At 42.3% G+C, this 17,500-nt stretch overlaps 2 protein-coding genes across 4 annotated transcripts in view; both read right to left on the bottom strand.

Moving 5' to 3' along the window:
- LOC120950724 (zinc finger protein 865-like) overlaps positions 1-3,606 on the bottom strand; it is a 12,757-nt gene extending 9,151 nt beyond the window's left edge. Inside the window, exon 1 of the mRNA XM_040368983.2 lies at positions 1-3,606. This exon is cut by the window's left edge and continues 9,151 nt beyond it. The gene's annotated coding sequence lies outside the window, so the exon portion shown is untranslated.
- A 96-nt stretch (positions 3,607-3,702) lies between these two features.
- The window catches only part of LOC120961086 (homeotic protein female sterile-like), a 159,736-nt gene continuing 145,938 nt past the window's right edge, over positions 3,703-17,500 (bottom strand). For all 3 annotated transcript variants that reach the window (XM_049605335.1, XM_049605334.1, XM_049605340.1), the window contains one exon: positions 3,703-17,500. This exon is cut by the window's right edge and continues 1,481 nt beyond it. The gene's annotated coding sequence lies outside the window, so the exon portion shown is untranslated.

Below are 17,500 nucleotides of genomic sequence, written 5' to 3'. Positions count from 1 at the left end.
TATGTTCTGATGTTATTAATTTGTCATTAAATGTTTTTTTTTGTTTTCTTCAATTTCAGTTTTAAAGCGTTTTTTTTTTCTTACTGCAACACCTTCACTCTGTTTTTTGGGGTAGGAATTTCCTTTCTTTTTTTTTCTTTTTCTTCTTTTTGTGAATAATTTTGTCTTGTCATTATTGCTGCTACGATTATGCCGCTGCTCACAGCAGGGGAATGGGGATGCCGTGGGGAATGTCACCTTTAGCTGGCTAACAAACTGTAGCACGCCCGGTTCCGTAAATGTGCCGTGGCGTGCGAGACATTTTCTGTACGGTGTTACGGGTGTACCATTACTTCCAAAGGTCGCTGCTCCGTGTGTACGTGCATGTGTGTGTGTGTGTGTACGTGTATTTGCATTTTAGTTTTAACGCTAGAGTATCTGAAATTATTAGCATGCCTAACCGTTTAAGTCTTGTTTTCCTTTCTTTTAGCCCACATTTCAATCTCGCTACGATACGCCTCTTCTTACCAGAAATTTCTTTATTGCTTATTCAGGAGGGGGGGGGGGGGCGGAGGAGGGAGCCTGGCTTTTGTGTGTGAAGGTGTGTGTTGTGTGTGGTGAGTTTGATTTTGTTAGATGGCAGAAAGAAAACAATACCCAAAAAAAAAACCCAGCTACCGCCAGACGAAGGCATTTGCTCACTGAGAACAAAAAAAAACCCATTTGTACACACTGTCAAACGAAAACCGGTTTGCTCGCTGATGATGCTCACACTGTTGTCAGTGTCGGGTGTCAGGTGTCAGCGCTACTTGCAATTGGAGGTTATGCGACCGACGCACCGCCGTAGTAGCCCCGGCGTGCACGCCGAGTGGAGAAATCGAGAGTGGGATGCTTCATGGATGGACCTTGCCCTGTGTTGGCGCCACTCGAAAGTCATCGCGCACTAGAGGCTTGTGGAGTTGTGTCTGCTGTGTGTGTGTGTGTGTGTGTGTGTGTGTGTGTGTGTGTGTGTGGGCGAGATGAGCGAGAGAGCGAGACTTGGCGGTCACACCATTAAAGTCGCTGCGCTCCGTAGGAAACGAGCTGCCGGGAGGCTATTGTGTGTGTGTATATGTATGTGGGGTTTTATGTGCTATGTGTGTAGGTGGGCTTGTTGTAGATGGAAACCAAACAAACAAAAAAACATGGCCGCTGTACGGTTTCCGGGAGCAGATCCCGGGTTGGTTCCTGCACTGCTTCACTGTCGTAATATTGCTGTTTCGCCTACGTTCAGGTAAAAAAAAAACAACGAAAGGCTCCGGTTTGTTTGTTCGGTCACTATTGTATATATCGGTTTTGAAGGACACGTTGTATAACACATTGTCTGGCTAGTATCGGTAATATATTGTAACTGTTAACCCCGCTCAAAATCTCATTCTCTGCTGCTCCTTCTATTTTCATTTGATGTAAAAATTACTAACAAAAATCTGGTTCTATTGCCTTATTTCCCCCTCTCCTCTCACTCTATCTCTCTTTCTTTCTCTGTCTGGCTGTAAATCCTCGCCATTGTTTTTTCCCCCGCATCCCTTATGCTGTAAATAGAGAACAACTTGTGTAAACTGTATTGGCATACTTATATCTACTAGCAACTTCTTATCTGCGATCGGTCCTCCTGTGTTTTACTTTTTTATTTTTAACCAAGCTACGCATTCCGCATTCCTAGAAACGTTACCCTAGTTGCAGCAGTACTGTTTCGTACCACTTGTCCCTTCTCTCTGTGTATGTGTGTGTGTGTGAGTGTTTTCGTCAGATAATTCGCATAAAGTAAAGCGCCATCTGACGTTTTGACTTTGGAAGAGTTCGGTTACGCTTGACGCTCAAACTGAGAGTGCTTTCACCAGCTTGCATGCTTATATCATCTCCTTTTAGTCTCTGCTTCTACTTCTCTATCTCTCTCTCTCTCTCTCTCTCTCTCTCTCTCTTACTTTCTCTCTCTCTTTCGATCGCAACGGCAAGGGCAAGGGCTTCAATAAACAAGCTGCAAGCGCACTTCATCTTAATCGACCGCTGTACGGCTTTTAAACGACTCTTATTCGACCGTTCAGCGAGCCAGCAAGCTCTTTGCTTGTTTCAGAGACAGTTTCTAACGCACACACACACACACACTTACCCTTGTGTGTTACACACCCAATACTACTAGCCTTGCTAGTGTATCGCTCATTCTATCTCTCGCCCTCTCTCAGGCTCTCAGGTGCGTGTGGGTTAAGTAAGTACCCGATTCCGATTTTACAACCGGCCATTTTGGTCGTACCGGTTCTTCCCCGACATGCAAATGCGTACCTCCTCATTCCCCTTGTCTTGTGCCTTTCCGTTTCGTTCTGCGGTTGTGTTCTTTTTCTCTGCTTTGCATTGTTTCGTCTAATATATCACTACATGACGCGCTCTTAGAAAAAGGGACTTACTTCGCTAAATGTGTGGATTTGCTTTGCCAAATTAATGTTATTTTTTTCCTTTTTTTTTACTTAATTGTAGTTCTTGTGTTTCATTTTGCTTTTTACTTGTTTGCTTGTTGTGCGTTTGTTTGTTTGTTTTTTTTTTTGCAAGTAGATATAATTGATATTTTGTATCTGTATATTATTTATAAACATATGTATACATGTACACACATATAAACGGTTCATTTATACATGCATAGATATATAAATATTTATATAAATAACTATACATGAATATATATATATATATATATATATGTATATACGTTTTTTTGTTTAAATTTATTCCAGAACAGGCACTACAGTGTGTATGTATGTACGGTTGTATGCTTTCATTATCTCATTTTCAACGTTTTTTTTGTGTGTGTTGTTGTTATGGTTTGCTTAAGTTTTGAGTTGTTTTCTCTCGCACAAATTCCTCGACTGTCTTTTTCCCTCGTACCCGGTGTGTCCTGGCGGTGCGGTGCAGCCTCGAGGGTGCCAGAAATGCTTATATCTACACACTCTTGGGCAGTATGCGCTACACCCTTGCTCATACACACGCAACGCGCAGGGGCGCGTGAAAACGAAAAACTCTTCCGCCGGAAACCAAACCATTACACGATCAAAGCCCACGGTGCGCGTGTCTGCCTTCCCTTCCTCCCTGCCACGTTTTGTCTACTCTAGTGTTTCTAACACCTCCACACTACATGTAGATTGGGAGTGAGTTTGGGGGGGTAGATGAGGGGTAAGGGGCGTTAAGTTTAAATATCGGGGTTTTGTGTGTGTTTACATCTTGTTTTACTTTACTGGTTTAAAGCTTGGCACTCAAATTATCTGTTCGTTTGTTATTGTTTTGTTTCGGTATGTGTGTGGTTGTGTAGGCTATTGTTGTTGTTGTTGTTTTTTTTCTTCTATTGTTGTGTTTTACTACACTCCTCCACCTTCGTGATTTACAGTCAGTTGTTGTGGTACAGAGGTCGCGGATCGTTAGCAGGCAAAACTATTTGTCTTGAAGTGTGTGCATGTGTGTGTTTGAGAGTGTGATGAAAACAAAAAAAAAAAACAGAGAAAAGTACAAGAAAAAACACAAGAAAACAAAACACAAATCGTGAAGGTAACAAAGCAATTAAAGAGACAATAAACCAATTAGAACTAATACGAAAAGAGGATAGAAATGAAAGTTGAGGGAAATAAAAACACAAAGGAAGAAAATCATTTCAACACAAACAAAGAAAAACATAAACAAAGAAAAACACAAAGAACACAATTGAACAGTTGAAACACAAGAAACCTATCGTTTTATTTTCTTTATTTCATTTCCGCCCGCCCGCTCCACTTAGCTCGCTAGTGTAATCTATCCCGCAGTACCAGCTACTGCCTGCCTGCCTTTCCTCGCACTCTGCCTCTGCCTGTGTCTGCTTTGTTGCTTCCCATCTTGCCGCTTCTCTTACTTCCGCGGTACGTCTCGCGTACGACGACGCCTCTACCGCTTTGTTTTTTGTCTAATTGTTACCGTCTACTACTCCAGCTTTTCTTTCCTTCCCGTTTCATCGCTTATCACTACGTTTTGCTGTTTGTTTGTTGTTGCTTTTTTTTTTGCTTTTGCCTCATTGCAGTGTATTAAGAGCTAGTGCTGCACATACACACACACACACACACACTGCTATATTGTTTGTAGTTCTAGCTGCTGCTGCCATGATAAGATTAATCCATCAAGTGTGCACTTAGTATCTTAATGTGTGTGTTGCCTACCGTTGTCTGGTTTTGTTTACTTTCCTTCTTCGTTTTGTTGTTGTTGTTTATACTAAACCCACCACTCACGCTCCATTCGTATTTGCACACTGTAGATGCATTTCGGTTTGTTTGTTCGCGTTACCCCACTCTTGTTGAATTCTCTACTTGTTTTCTTGCTTTGTTTTTAAAAATTGCTTCTCAGTAACAGTTTCACTATAAGTTAATCTCTAACGCCGTGTGCACTTGTTTCGCTTTTCACTTTGTGTAGCTTCTGGTTTTGTTGTCACTTTCCTTGTCGGTTGGTTGATATAATGTTTTCTCACTTTCCATTTCCAGTTCCACCCACACTCTCACTCCTGCTTGCGCGATGCTAGATATATACGTGTCTTGGGGCTTTTGTACAGCTTCGTACACGACTTAACTGTCCTCACAAAAACGAGCAGAGAGGGGTGAGACTCTTAAAACAACCTATATTTGTGTGTGTGTGTGTGTGTGTGTGTGTGTGTGTGTGTGTGTGTGTGTGTGTGTGTGTACTTGTTTCCCTGTTCTCTCCTTTGCGGGGATGTTCACCGTTCTATAAATTGGATTGAGCTACATTAGTTGTTATGTGTTGGTTGATGGAGCTGGGAGAGGGAAAATTTGGGATACTAGGGGGGAAAAAGGGGGTATGGGAGCAGAGGCAACGAATGCCGTTCTGCTCAGCCTCACTCTGTATCTGTTAGACACCACAGTGCTTTTTTGTTTAAACGTAAAGAACAATAATAATATGTGTAATCATCGTAATAATAATAAGATTCACCAGTTATATTGTATGCCTGTGTGTGTATTAAGTTTCTATTGTAATTGTAATGTTTAACCAGACATACACACATGCAATGATGTGTGTGCTGTTCTCTATAAACCTGTTTTCTGTTTCGGCTTGTATATGTATATATTTGTTTTAAATGTGTATATATATATTTGCTTTCATTTTATACATATAATTACACATATATAATAACTATTATGTATATATATATGTGGTTGTGTATATATTTCAACGGAAGTCGTATATAGTTGTATATTTGATTCTATTGTGTAACGAAAACCACGAACAAAAAAATAAAATTAAATAAAACAAGAAAACCGCTCAGCGTGGATGTATATGTGTGTATGTGTGTGTTTGTGTGTGTGTGTGTGTAATATTTCATCTCCGTTTATCCGAAACTTATCTCCGTACCTCCATGCTTCTGGTCCCGCGCACAGGATTTACACTACTGCTAGCGGGCATGGTTAGCCATGATTACCTTAGCAAAACGGTTAACAGGTAACAGTTAGAGGAAGAGGAAAACAGGTGTGTAATAAATGGAAGGCGGAGGGGCGAATATCCGAGCAAAGCTTGTAACCTAGCAGTGTGCCGTGTGCCCCCCCCCCCCCCCACCCCAGCAAGAGAAACAGCTCATTGCGTGGGAGTAAAGCATGGATGCACCGCGGCTAGCCTACCATTCAGGCGCAAGATAAGAAAAATGGACAGGGCAGGAGAGTTTCCCGGTGATTATGAGAAGTAGCAAATCCTGCACCACCGGACCCGTTTTCTCTCTCTCTCTCTCTCTCTCTCTCTCTCTCTCTCTCTCTCTCTCTCTCTCTCTCTCTCTCTCTCTCTCTCTCTCTATCTATCTCTCTCAATGTATTTAATTTGTACGTTCCGTAGAATTGATCAGTATTCCACCGCAACCGTCGTACGGATGTGCAAGTATCTGTGCTATCACTAGTGTACTACACTACGTGTCATTTCGCTACTAACCTACTAACCTTCACCTCCAACCGACGCACACACACACACACACGCAAACACACATAGTGTTTGTGGTGGTGGGGAGAGGGAGGTTTGGAGAGGGTGTGGAGGAGGGCTGCAGGAGGGAAGAGAGGAGTGCCTCAAACGGCGCCATGGGGTAAAGCTCCCCCCTTCCGCTCCCACACACACACACACACACACACAAACGTACCGAACGAACATCTCCACTTTGTTGTGTGCGTGTTGTTTTCAGGTTTTCGCTTCACTGCATGTATGAGTGTGAGTGTGTGTATGTGTGTTTGTGAAGGAGCTTGTTAAGTATGTGTGTTGTTTTGGTGTGCTTTTATCTGTCTATTGATACGTTATGGAAGAAGAATTTGAGTTTGCCCTGAGCTATTATTACAATAATTATCTGTTGATATCCTGCATGTCGTCTGGCTATAGTTGCTTTGTTGTTTTGTTTTGTTGTTGTTGTTGCTTGGTTTGTTTTGTTGGTTGGTTGGTTGGTTTGTTTGTTTGTTCCATCTTATTGGTTGGTTTTGTCTGTTTTGACTGCTTTATCTACTGTGTGTCTGTGGTCTGTGTATGCGTGTTTACTTCTTTTTCGCCCCTTCCCCTTCGCTCCCCATACATTTCTATTTTCCTCCAGTTCCAGCGTACCGGCAAGGGAAACGGGAGTGAAACGCGTAGGGTTAATGCTATTATCCTGCGTGGGCCTCGCTGAGCTGCCGTTTACTTTGCTTATTGATTTGTTGGGTCGTGTCCCTGTCTTCTACTGCCCGCGAAGGAAAGGCGGCCCTAAAGACTGGTCCACTTGATTGAGGGAGAGGTTTCAGTTATCGAGGAGTTTGTTTGTTTGTTTCTTTTTTTTTTGTTCGTTTTGCTTGTGTGAATTTAATTGTTCTTGCTCGCTTTCTCGCGCGAGGAATGTTGGCAGGGAAAATAAGAGGAGCCAGGAAACTGCAACACACACACACCTTACAGCGAACGCTGTTTGCTGCCGAGCTGTTGGACAGTGCGTTGGAGCGTTCGGTTTCCATCCCTACCGTACGATCGGTTATTGCTTTCCACACTGTTGTACCCCGTGTTAAAACAGAAACAAAAACGGAACGAACCCATCCGCACTCAGACTGGCGGCGAGGGGGCACAGAACTAAGCCTGCGCCGGACACGCGCGCTGCTTCTGTGTGGCGAATGCTACTTATACTGCGCGGCGTTCGATATGTGGGGGGGCGGGGGGGGGGGGGTGTGTGCCTGCTACGTGCTAAGATTAAAATAGTACCACAACTAGTAACAATTCTGCACGCTGCTATGTGCGCACTGCCGCGCAAGCGTTCTCCGTAGCGCCGCGCTCTCTCGCGCTCTTGAGCGGACGCTCTTTTACACAAACTCTCTCTCTGCGCTCTCTCTATCTCTTTCATTATGATCGTGTTAAAAAAGCCTACTCGAAAACAGTGTATGTTCGCGTGCACGTAGCAGAGAGAGAGAAAGAGAGAGCGTCATGACGGACGCTACACCGTTAGTGAGAGAGAACCGTAAAGTGAAGCGACCCGTGTTAGTGTTGTCTCCCTCTTGTGAATTTATCTCATTTTTTTTCTCTTCATCTTTATCTCTATCTGTCTTATCTGATATCGTGTTTTAGTATATGAGTAGCTTTTTGCTCAATTTTTGAGATTTTCCCCCTAAAGCAGCCGAAACAGCAAAGGAGTGATCGCTTTAAAGAACGCCTAAACCGATACGTGTACGGCGACTCACACCCAACACACAAGTGAGTGGAGTGCACGGTTTTGAATTTCGACTAGATTCGTTTGCCAAAACAGTTTTACAGTGTACACGCGTGTACGCTACAGTACCGTCCCGCTCTCTGTCTCGTACTCGCGTCGTACTAATTGCAAGCGCACGAACGACCACTGGCTGTGTGTATTGGTGTGCGGGCAATCTGTCAAAAGGCAACTGGTCTGATAAACACACACACTCACACATGCACAAACACACACACACACATACACACAAAAGGGCCAAAATGTTTCGTACACTTTTGTTTTACATATTTGTTTTGGTTGCTTTTTCTTTATTTGTTTTTTTTCCTCTCTCGTTTTATTTTTTTCATCTCTTCACACCAATCGCTCTCTTTTCCCGCTCACTTTTGTATGCGTGTGTGTGCATGTGTGCGAGTTTGTGTGTTTCTGTTGTTGTTGTTACCTTCATACGAACATTGTATTATTGTAGTGTTAAGTAGTACTGATTTGGATTTTATCATTTATTTGCCTTTTTTCCTCATTATTACCTGGTAACGAGTAGTAGTAGTAGTAGTAGTAGTAGCATTATTTTCATATCTTCATATCCCGTTCATTTTCTCTCTCTCTCTCTCTCTCTCTCTCTTTATAGTTTAATTTTTGTAATTTTTAATATCTCAGTTCCAAAAAGTTACAGCCAATTGTTTGTCTCCCTTGCGTTAGATTTGAGTTTTCGTTTATTTTAATGTGTGTGTGTGTGTGTGTATGTGTTGATGATTGTTATTTTTTTTTTATTTGTGTTAGTGTACCTTAATTTGTTCTTTTGTTGTTGTATCTCTCTTTCACTCTCCACGTGTCCCCGCGCGTAACGATATGATACATCAAACTGTCTTTTAAAACGTGTCACACACAAACACACTGATACCGGATGTGGAGCGGGGTGGGGGAAGAAGGGATGTACCTACAAACTTGCTTACTTTCGTACGTATTTGCTGTGTATGTGTGTGTTCTTCTGTTTTGCATATTGCATATTAGTGTTGCAGACTTGGGGGCGTGATCATAACGTTTTTGCTTTCGCTCCCCTGTTTCTGTTGTTTACTTCTTCTTATTTTACACTGCTTCCACTCTTTTGCTCTTTTCATTGATCCATCCTTGGATTTTTTTTATTTTGTTGTTTTTGTGTTTTGTTGTTGTGTCATCTATTATCCGATTTTTCATTGTTTCACACCTCTCTTTTTTATAAACTCAATGTGTTATTATCGAAATCACAGATTATTGTTTATACACACGTGTCGCACTGCCCTATCTATCTTTTTTTACCTGCTTTAGCTCTTTCTGTCGCTCTCTCTCGTTCTCTCTCTCTCTTTCTTTTTTTTTCACGCTCTCTCTAATTTCTCTCTACTTGTTTGCCCCCAACACATCATTTTAATCTGACTTCAGTTTTTTTTTCTTTAAATGTTGTATGCTATGTTCCTTAATGTCAAAGATTTTCATCCACACACACACACAAATACACACGCACGCGCGCGCGTTTTGTTGCTTTAATTTATCTTCTGTCAAAAAAGAAACTCTCCTCTTTGGTGACTGTGCACACTGCGCCCAGCCTTCCGTGACTTTAGCTGTAATAGTGTCGATTATTTGTTGGCGTGATGTATGCTTGCCGCGTCGTTACTACCTACCATTAGTATTATTATCAATAATTTCTATGCCAAAAGGTTTGGTTAGGTAGGGGGTTACAATTGCAACGGGGGAAGAAAGTGAAACAGCGAGAGCTGCGTGCAGACGGCAGGCCGGAAAAGCTCGAACAGTACTTCAAATAGAAAAATACAAACGAACAAAACAAAAAAGTTTCAAATCGAGTGAGACAAGCAAGCCTCTACTTGTCTCGAATTGACGATGATGGCTTCTCTATGTGGTACTCTTACGAGCAATATGTGTCCTCTCCTCTCTCTCTCGCTCTCTCTCTTGCTTTTGTCTCTTTGTGCCTTCTGTACTGTCTCGCTATGATAAATTAGTGATTAGTAATAATTTTGCTTGCTAATTTTGACAGCGCTTCCCTGCCTTTCTTTCTCCCCCCCCCCCCCCCTCTTTCTCTCTGCGTTAGCTCCCTGTCAAGCTTTTCGCTCACAGTAGCGCCCTCTGTCGGAAAACAACCAATTGTCACTCCAGAGGCACTGGTAGCAGCCCGCCCAATTTTACAATCACCTGCAAACGAAACTTCTAACCGCTCCTGCCGTCCAAATGCATGGTAACTGGTGTAATGTTTGTTTGCTACATGCCCTCCCCTTAGTAGGAGAGTAATTTTTGGTGTGGCCTGCCTCCTTCCACTTGCATTAAGTTTTTTTTGTTAATTTTTTTTAGTGGCTGAATAAGACGTGTTCGTCTGAACTGTTTTATTTCGCGCTTGCATGTGTGTGTGTGTGTATGTGTGTGTGGGACTGTTCAAGAAAAAAAAATGGTCGAGTCGGGACTGTCCCTTAGCTGTCCCAACTACATCAAGTTTTTGTACACACGTCGTTTTATGTTGAATTTACAAACGATCTTAACCGGTAAGTTTGATTCAAAATAATTTGTAAGGTATGTTAAGAATGTTATTGCTTTAAAAAAAATAAACACGTAAGCCTCATCTTGTTCTTTGCGGTGCAACAGATGTGTAGGGAACAAAACCTGGAGAAGGCAAACACGAGAGTCTCAAAGCGGGGAACAGTTGAGCTCCAATTCACAACTGAAACTTGTTAATAATTCACGGTGCCGCGGCTCAAAGCCCCCAAAAATGCCCCCAAAAAACCCCCCATCGGGGGGTTGCTTCTACAAAACAACAATCGGCCAAATACTCCCTCCCCTCGGTTCGGCAAAGGTTGTTAGCCTTTTAGGTTAGGTGAGATTTTAAACCCCAACTGCACACCCTGTTGATGCGCTTCACGCAATTTCATGTGTTTGTGTGCCAACGTGCGTTTATTGTTTCCTTTTCATCATTAAAATTAATTACAGGAGGGGGGCGTGTACGTGTGTGTGTGTGTGTATGTTTTCTAGATTGTATTATTTTTGCCTACAAACTGGGGAAATTTCAACAAAAATTGCCTCGATTAGCCGCGTACTTTCTCCTACATCTAAGCCTGACCCCGTTCTCGGTATGCCTTTTTTCCAATCCCTTGAAAATGTCGGAAGGAAGAAATGCTGACAGGGTACGCGGGGCACACTGGAAAACATCAAAATTCAAAACAAAAAGAAAAATCGAGTTTTTTACTTTTAAAGAACAGCGAAACCGTTACGCTTCCAGTTGCGCGATATTCCACGCTGACACGCACGCTGAACGAGCAGCGGAAGAGGGGTGAGAGGAGTGGTGAAGAAAGAAGCCATTTTTTTTTTTATTGGGTAGCCAGGGAAGTGAATAGAATCGTGTAAGTGTGCGTGCTTGTTTTGCTTCCCGTTCGCTTCTCTGCTGTAGTGTGCGTGCGTTCCATTGATCCTGCCAGCGCATTTTTGGAGGATGAGCAACTCCGTTCACCGGCCTGGGGCCATTCTTGCTTAATAAAAAAAAATGTGTGGTCGCTCGTTTGTTTCTCTCTCTCTCTCTCTCTCTCTCTCTCTCTCTCTCTCTCTCTGAGTTCCACAAAATTAATGTGTAAATATATGTGTATGTATGTATGTATATATTAAAAATAAATATTACAACTGTAATCTTCCTGCACGCGGGGCACAAAGTTGTTCCAGTTTCGGGGGTACGGGGTGGTAGAAGAATATTTGCAATGCGAGGGGGGGGGGGGGAGAAAAAATCGTGAAAATGAATGGAAAGCCGTGGCCCCTCTGTGTCCCCTCTGTGTTTGTGTGTGCTGTAAGTAAACTAGTATTGCTTTGCTCTATTAGTTGTGTGTGTGTGTGTGGGGGAGTAGGAGTTGAAAATAAACGATTATTAAAACAGATTGCAATAAGTTCAAACGCATAATGTATATGTTTATAAGTAGCTAGATAACAGTAGCTTTGTTCTTAACAAACAAAAGAGGAACTTTGCGCTATGGTAAAGATACACATACATGTATATACGGTCACAATTAAATATGTATATGTGCGAGTTAATCGCTCCTAGCTGTGTTGCACTCGCTCTCCTTCCCTGTTTCCCCGTGCTCTTTGTGTATGTGTGCGTGTGTGTGTGTGTGTGTGTGTGTTTAACAAAACCAATTCATACTAGCTGCCTGCATTGCTGATTCGAATTTCTCTTTCCTTTTTTGTTTCGTTTATTGATAGATGTGCCAAGAAACCCTGCCTTCCCTCACGGTGGATTCTTCTTTTCCCCAATTTGGGCAGCTTAACTCATGGTTAGGTTAAGGTTGCGGCCTAAGCACACAAAACACCACCACATACGACAATATCTTCCTGCTTGATATGTGTTTTTGTTGTTGTAATTGTTGTTGTGGTATGTGTGTGTGTGTGTGTTTGACACTTCTTGGAGTGATACACCGAGCGGGTGGATCGGTTGGTACTACCGATCCCTCCGGGGTTGACACAAAAAAATAATAATAATAAAACAAAACATCAAAAACGTGCATCGATGATGGCTGCTTACGGGGGCAGCCTTCACGCAGAAATTAAAAACCCAACCAACCTCTGTGTCCGCATGTGTGGCGGGTGTGTGTGTGTGTGTGTGTGTGTGTGTAAAGAAAACATATCTGCACGCAAATTAACGGCTGGTTTGCATCATTTATCATGATGCTCTTTCTCTCTGTGTCTGCGCTGGAATGTACGCGATATTTCTCTCTCTCTCTCTCTCTCTTTCTCTCGCGTGCTTTCTCTCTCTCTCTCTCTTGCTTTCTTTATCTCTTCACTGTCAAAGCCTATACTACTTAAACGTCTAAGTAATTTTACTACACAACAGAGTGTGTGTGGCGCCGTGTGTGCTCAAAATCCATCGTCCCCTCTAACAGAGTGTCTGTGTAGAAGTAGTACGTGTGTACTTTTGTGTGTGTGTGTGTGTGTGTGTGTGTGTGTGTGTGTGTGTGTGTGTGTGTGTGTGTGTGTGTGTGTGTGTGTGTCTATGTGTGTGTATGTGTGTGTGTGTTGCGGAAGCGGAGGGAAAACGGAGTGGTCTGTTAACTGACCGAATCGAATCATATTTGCGCGTAAACACAGAGCGCGCGCACCACCAGTGCCTAATGTCTACAACTGCTGCTAGTGGGTTTCTCGTACACTAGCAACTACTACACCTAATTGCCTACCGGCTACCTACCACTACCCTAATGTAAACGGGTTGTCTAGCACTTGCTGGTTAGTTAAAACTTTTGCTTGTGCAACACGCACTTTGTCGTAACACAAACGCCTTAAAGCGCAGAGCCGTTAGAACAAATTGCTAAACAATTGAACGGTTTCCCTCTGTGTTGCGCTCTCTCTCCCTCTCTCTCTCTCTCTCTCTCTCTCTCTCTTTCTCTTTTGCTCACAAAAAGAAGCCTCAAGGACAAGGCGTCCATGGCGTCCATAGCCTTGGCATGGTTTGCCATTCCACACGCGAGCCTGCACCCTGTCACGCACCAACACGCCACAACTGATCATCGTCGATCTTCCTAAAGTAAAGCGAACACGCGCGTTCGTGTGTGTGTGTGTGTGTGTGTATGTGCCAAACGTACATTTATTTGTTTTTTTTTTCATCTTAAATGTGATTGTGTAATAATAGAATAAAATGTAAAAAAAGAAACCATAAAAGCATCCTACACGCCATTTGTAACCGAAAGCCTGCAAACAAAAGTGGAGGAGAATGGTATCAATTTTGATCCCTTGCATGTAGTTGTATGTATGGGAGTGTGTGTGTGTGTGTGTGTGTGTGGAAGGAAATTCTTGTTCTCTTCGTTTGCCACTGCAAATCACGAAGCCGCTTCGTGCCAGTTCTCATTGCTAGTTCTTATTTTTTTTTTTTCTCTCTCTCTCTCTCTCTACCGTACATTACACAAGACTTAAATGCTAGAAAGAAGAAACGTTGCGCTATCCGAAAATTCTGACCTGATAGTAGGTGCGTAAATTTAGCTTAGAAAGAAAAAAAAACGCGAGCGTGCGCGCGCTACACACCACGACACGTCGTGGCACAATGTATGCATACAAACGAGCAGAAAAAAAAAAATTAAGAATAATAATTAAACGCTAATGTACCGCCGCTCACTACACGCTCGCTACGAACTTTCTTAAACCCAAATAACAGGACACACGTGTGCGCGAGCGCGCTACAATTTTGAATCACTTGCTTGAGGATCACATTTGGGATTGCCGCCCGGGGCGGGGACGCTCCCGCGCCCCGTTCATAATTTGGTATCAATTTTTTTTTCTATTCGTTAACAAATTTTGACTAAGAAAACGAAAACGTTTTTAAAATATGGCCGAAAGAATCACAATTGGTGTGTTTAGTATATATGTCTCTCTCTCTCTCTCTCTCTCTCTCTCTCTTTAATTTGCTCCTCTGCACTCTTATTCATTTGCTTACTCAACCACGCCATAAATTCCCTTGTTTGAGAGTGTGTTTTGACGCCCAAAAGAAGTATTTCCAAAACAAAAACAAATAAAAAAAAAAACGATTAACAGGTAAAAGGTAAAAATTTAACCGCAAATTTTAAATTTAGAATTTAGTTCGTATGTTTCCTTTATGCCTAAATACACGCCCCGCCTCCTTATGAAAATGTCTACGATACTGCTTAATATCTTCGTTTTCAAAAGAAAAACAAAACTGATCACATGCCGTTATCATACTGAGATCCAATGAGTTTCATATTTTGTTTCTTTTTTCTTCTCTCCCTTTCTTTTTGTTACAAAAAATTTTGCCTCCCCCTCTCGCCTAATTATCCAATATAGTAAAGCCAAAAAGAAGCGTATCGAAATTTGCGATTGTAAATTTGGTTTGATTTAGGTTTAAAAATTTAGCTCTCCTTTGCAATGTCTCTCTCCCTCTCTCAAAATCTAGTTGGAATTTGACTGCTGCTGCTGCTGCTGTCTTGATGGAATTTGACTGCTGCAGCTGCCTTCCGTCTTTTCTATCGTATCTCGCCCTCCCCCCCAGCGTGGAAGGAACGGAGACGGTAGGAAGAGACCGGCCGAAGAGTTAAAGAGACAGATATATAATTTGTTTTTTTTTTTTGGTAAATTTTGAAGTTTCGTTTCCTTTCCCTGTTTGTGTGTGTTTTTTTTTCTTCTTTGTTTCCTTCTCGCATTACCTAAACGAATGTCTTTTGCTGCTCTCGTCAAGCAAGTGGTGCTGGCCGAAAACCGAAAAACCGAAAATGAACATTTCATACTTAAACTAACGGTGTCCTGTTACGCGCTTTCTACACCCATCCTGTTCCGCGCTGCGGTAGAAAACTCTTAATACAATTTCTTAACGTTTCGCCTAAAAATGTGTGTGGGTGTGTGTATGTGTATGTTAGTGTGTGCATTATTTCTGATCCAAATCACAGCCAATAGTTACCGAAACGAGTGTGTGTTTGTTTTTTTTTTTTAATCGCTTAACCACCCACCCACCATGGTGGTGTTCCATTAAATTTAATCGGTGTTCAATTTAGAGTTAATATTTTTGAATTTTGATAAATGCGCGACACTCTCGTTTTCTTTTCACAGATGGTTGAGATGGTTGACATTAAATTTGCCCCACCATCCGCCTTTGCAACACCCACAGAAAGCCACAGGAAAAAAGACCCCCTCACAGATGGGGTTCGTCACTTGGTGGCGCGGCATTGCTGTCCTTTTCTTTTTTTGTTGCAATGTGCCAAACAAAAGGTCGTTTTTGTTGCTGTTGTCAACTTTATCGCGCATTTCAGAGCTTTGTGTGTTTGGGAGGTTAATTATAATGTTACTAAACTAAAGAATGCCATTCTTCTTGTGTGTTTTGGCAAAAGGCCTTAAAATTATCTAAAAACGAAGAAAACAAATAATTTTGAATTTTGAAAAATTTGAACTACAATCATCACATAACGTTTGCCAAAAATTGTGGAGTTGTTTTTGCTTTTTGCTTTGCTTTTTTTTTAGCGTCAGCCGAACTCTGTTCCCCTTACCGCACTAAATTAATAGCGTTAATTTGGTTTCCGTTTTTTTTTGCCACACAACGCTCTTCTTGCGCACCAAGCACGATTTTGCCGCGATTGAGTCTGAGCTGCGTGTGTGTGTGTGTGGGTGTTTCTTATACGAAAAAAGGCAATAACCTAAACATGAAATGGCTATCCAAAGTGCTTACGTACTATATAGCAGGAGTAAAGTATGTAAAGTATGCCACACACAAACGCACACACTTTCTGGAAAATGTTAAATAGTTTTTTTTCTGCCTAATTTTGCATTATCTCCTCCATCTTTTTTCCTTTAGAAAGTGAGACAGCGTGTTTTTTGTTTTTCTTCCGCGAGTATGTCGTACCACATTCAACCATCGAGAAAGGGGGAGGGTGGAAAATGAATCGATGGATTCCTAATAAATAATGGCGCGGTACGCAAAACGAAAGAAAAGGTAAAATAAATAAATCCAACCCATTTCAAAGGAAACGTGTTAGAGGGCGAAGGAGAGCGAGCAAAAGCAAACGAACAAACTGAAACAGTTGGCGTCAAGTGTGAGTGTGTGAGTGTCGCTCTGAACCACGGCTCCACTATTGAAGACACAAAAATAAAACAAGAGAGTTGAGGGGGAAAAAAATACTAAAAACAATCCCATTAATGTCGAAAAATTAATATTCAATAAGATCACAGATTTCTTTTGTCTCGATTATTTTCACAAAAGAAGCTGATGTGAATGGTGGGGGGTGGGGAGGGGGGTTAGGGAAGCAGAGGATGCTGGCCCTGTTTGCAAGGCCGTATAGGAGGCCAGCGTCGTGATCGCGTAGCTCGTAACGCCAAAAAAGAAGAGAAAAGACATTTTCACTTCCCCATTCAGCGTTTTTTTAACATTCTCTCTCTCTCTTTCTCTCTTTCTGTCAACCTCATCCGTTCCGTTGGATATACAGGTTACTGTGAACTATTGTCAAGCAACAAAAAAAAAATGCGCGTTTTGCTCCCATTTGTTCGCCATTTTCTGTTTCCTCCTCCTTTCTGGGTATTGATATATATGTGTGTGTGTGTGGTGCTCTCGTGAGTGTTGGTGTATATATATATGTGTGTAGGTTTAATTTCCCTTCCTGTGCAACACAAAGAGAACACAGACACAGAGAGAGAGAAAGAGAGTTGAAACAAAAAAAATCACCCCCAACACATGTGCTGGCACATGTTCTCCCTACAGCATCGTCTCTCTCTCTCACACACACACACACACACTTACAGGTTCGTGGACTTCAAAAAAAAAATAATAAAAATCTTCCCCAACTTTTAGGGAGAAAATATAAAAAAGGGTTTCCCGTCTGCTGCCACGACCTGCTGTTGCGACGATGTCTTTTGTTTTTTTTCCTGTTTAAAAAAGCACGCTAGATGCAGGCGCGCACCACAAATTTCGCTCTTTTTTTCTCGCTTTCTCTTTCTCGTTTTCTCTCTCTCACACACACACACACACACACACTTTCGCTCTCGCTATTTCCACATTCGCTTGTTTATCACTAGATAGAAACTAAAATTCGCGACGTGCGTGCGCGGGAACTAAATTAAAAGGGGTTTAAAACGATAATTGTTTCACAGCGTCGTCCACTAATGAGAGGGGGGCGCGCGGGGGGAGGAGGTGGAGAGGTGTATGTAGTGTCGAAGATGAGATGGGTGTGTCCATCCCACCGCCCATTGCGATCGTGTGCAAGCGTAGTGTGTGGTGCGCGGATCCAATTCGCCGCCCACAAACACGCATTTGCAACACACGTCGATCAATCCGCACGGAGAAGGTGCGTCTTTCCT

This window comes from Anopheles coluzzii, chromosome X (genome assembly GCF_943734685.1).
Source record: "Anopheles coluzzii chromosome X, AcolN3, whole genome shotgun sequence".
Lineage (NCBI taxonomy): Eukaryota > Metazoa > Arthropoda > Insecta > Diptera > Culicidae > Anopheles > Anopheles coluzzii.
Note: the sequence above shows the minus strand (reverse complement) of the source record. Positions and strands in the feature narration are given on the sequence as shown.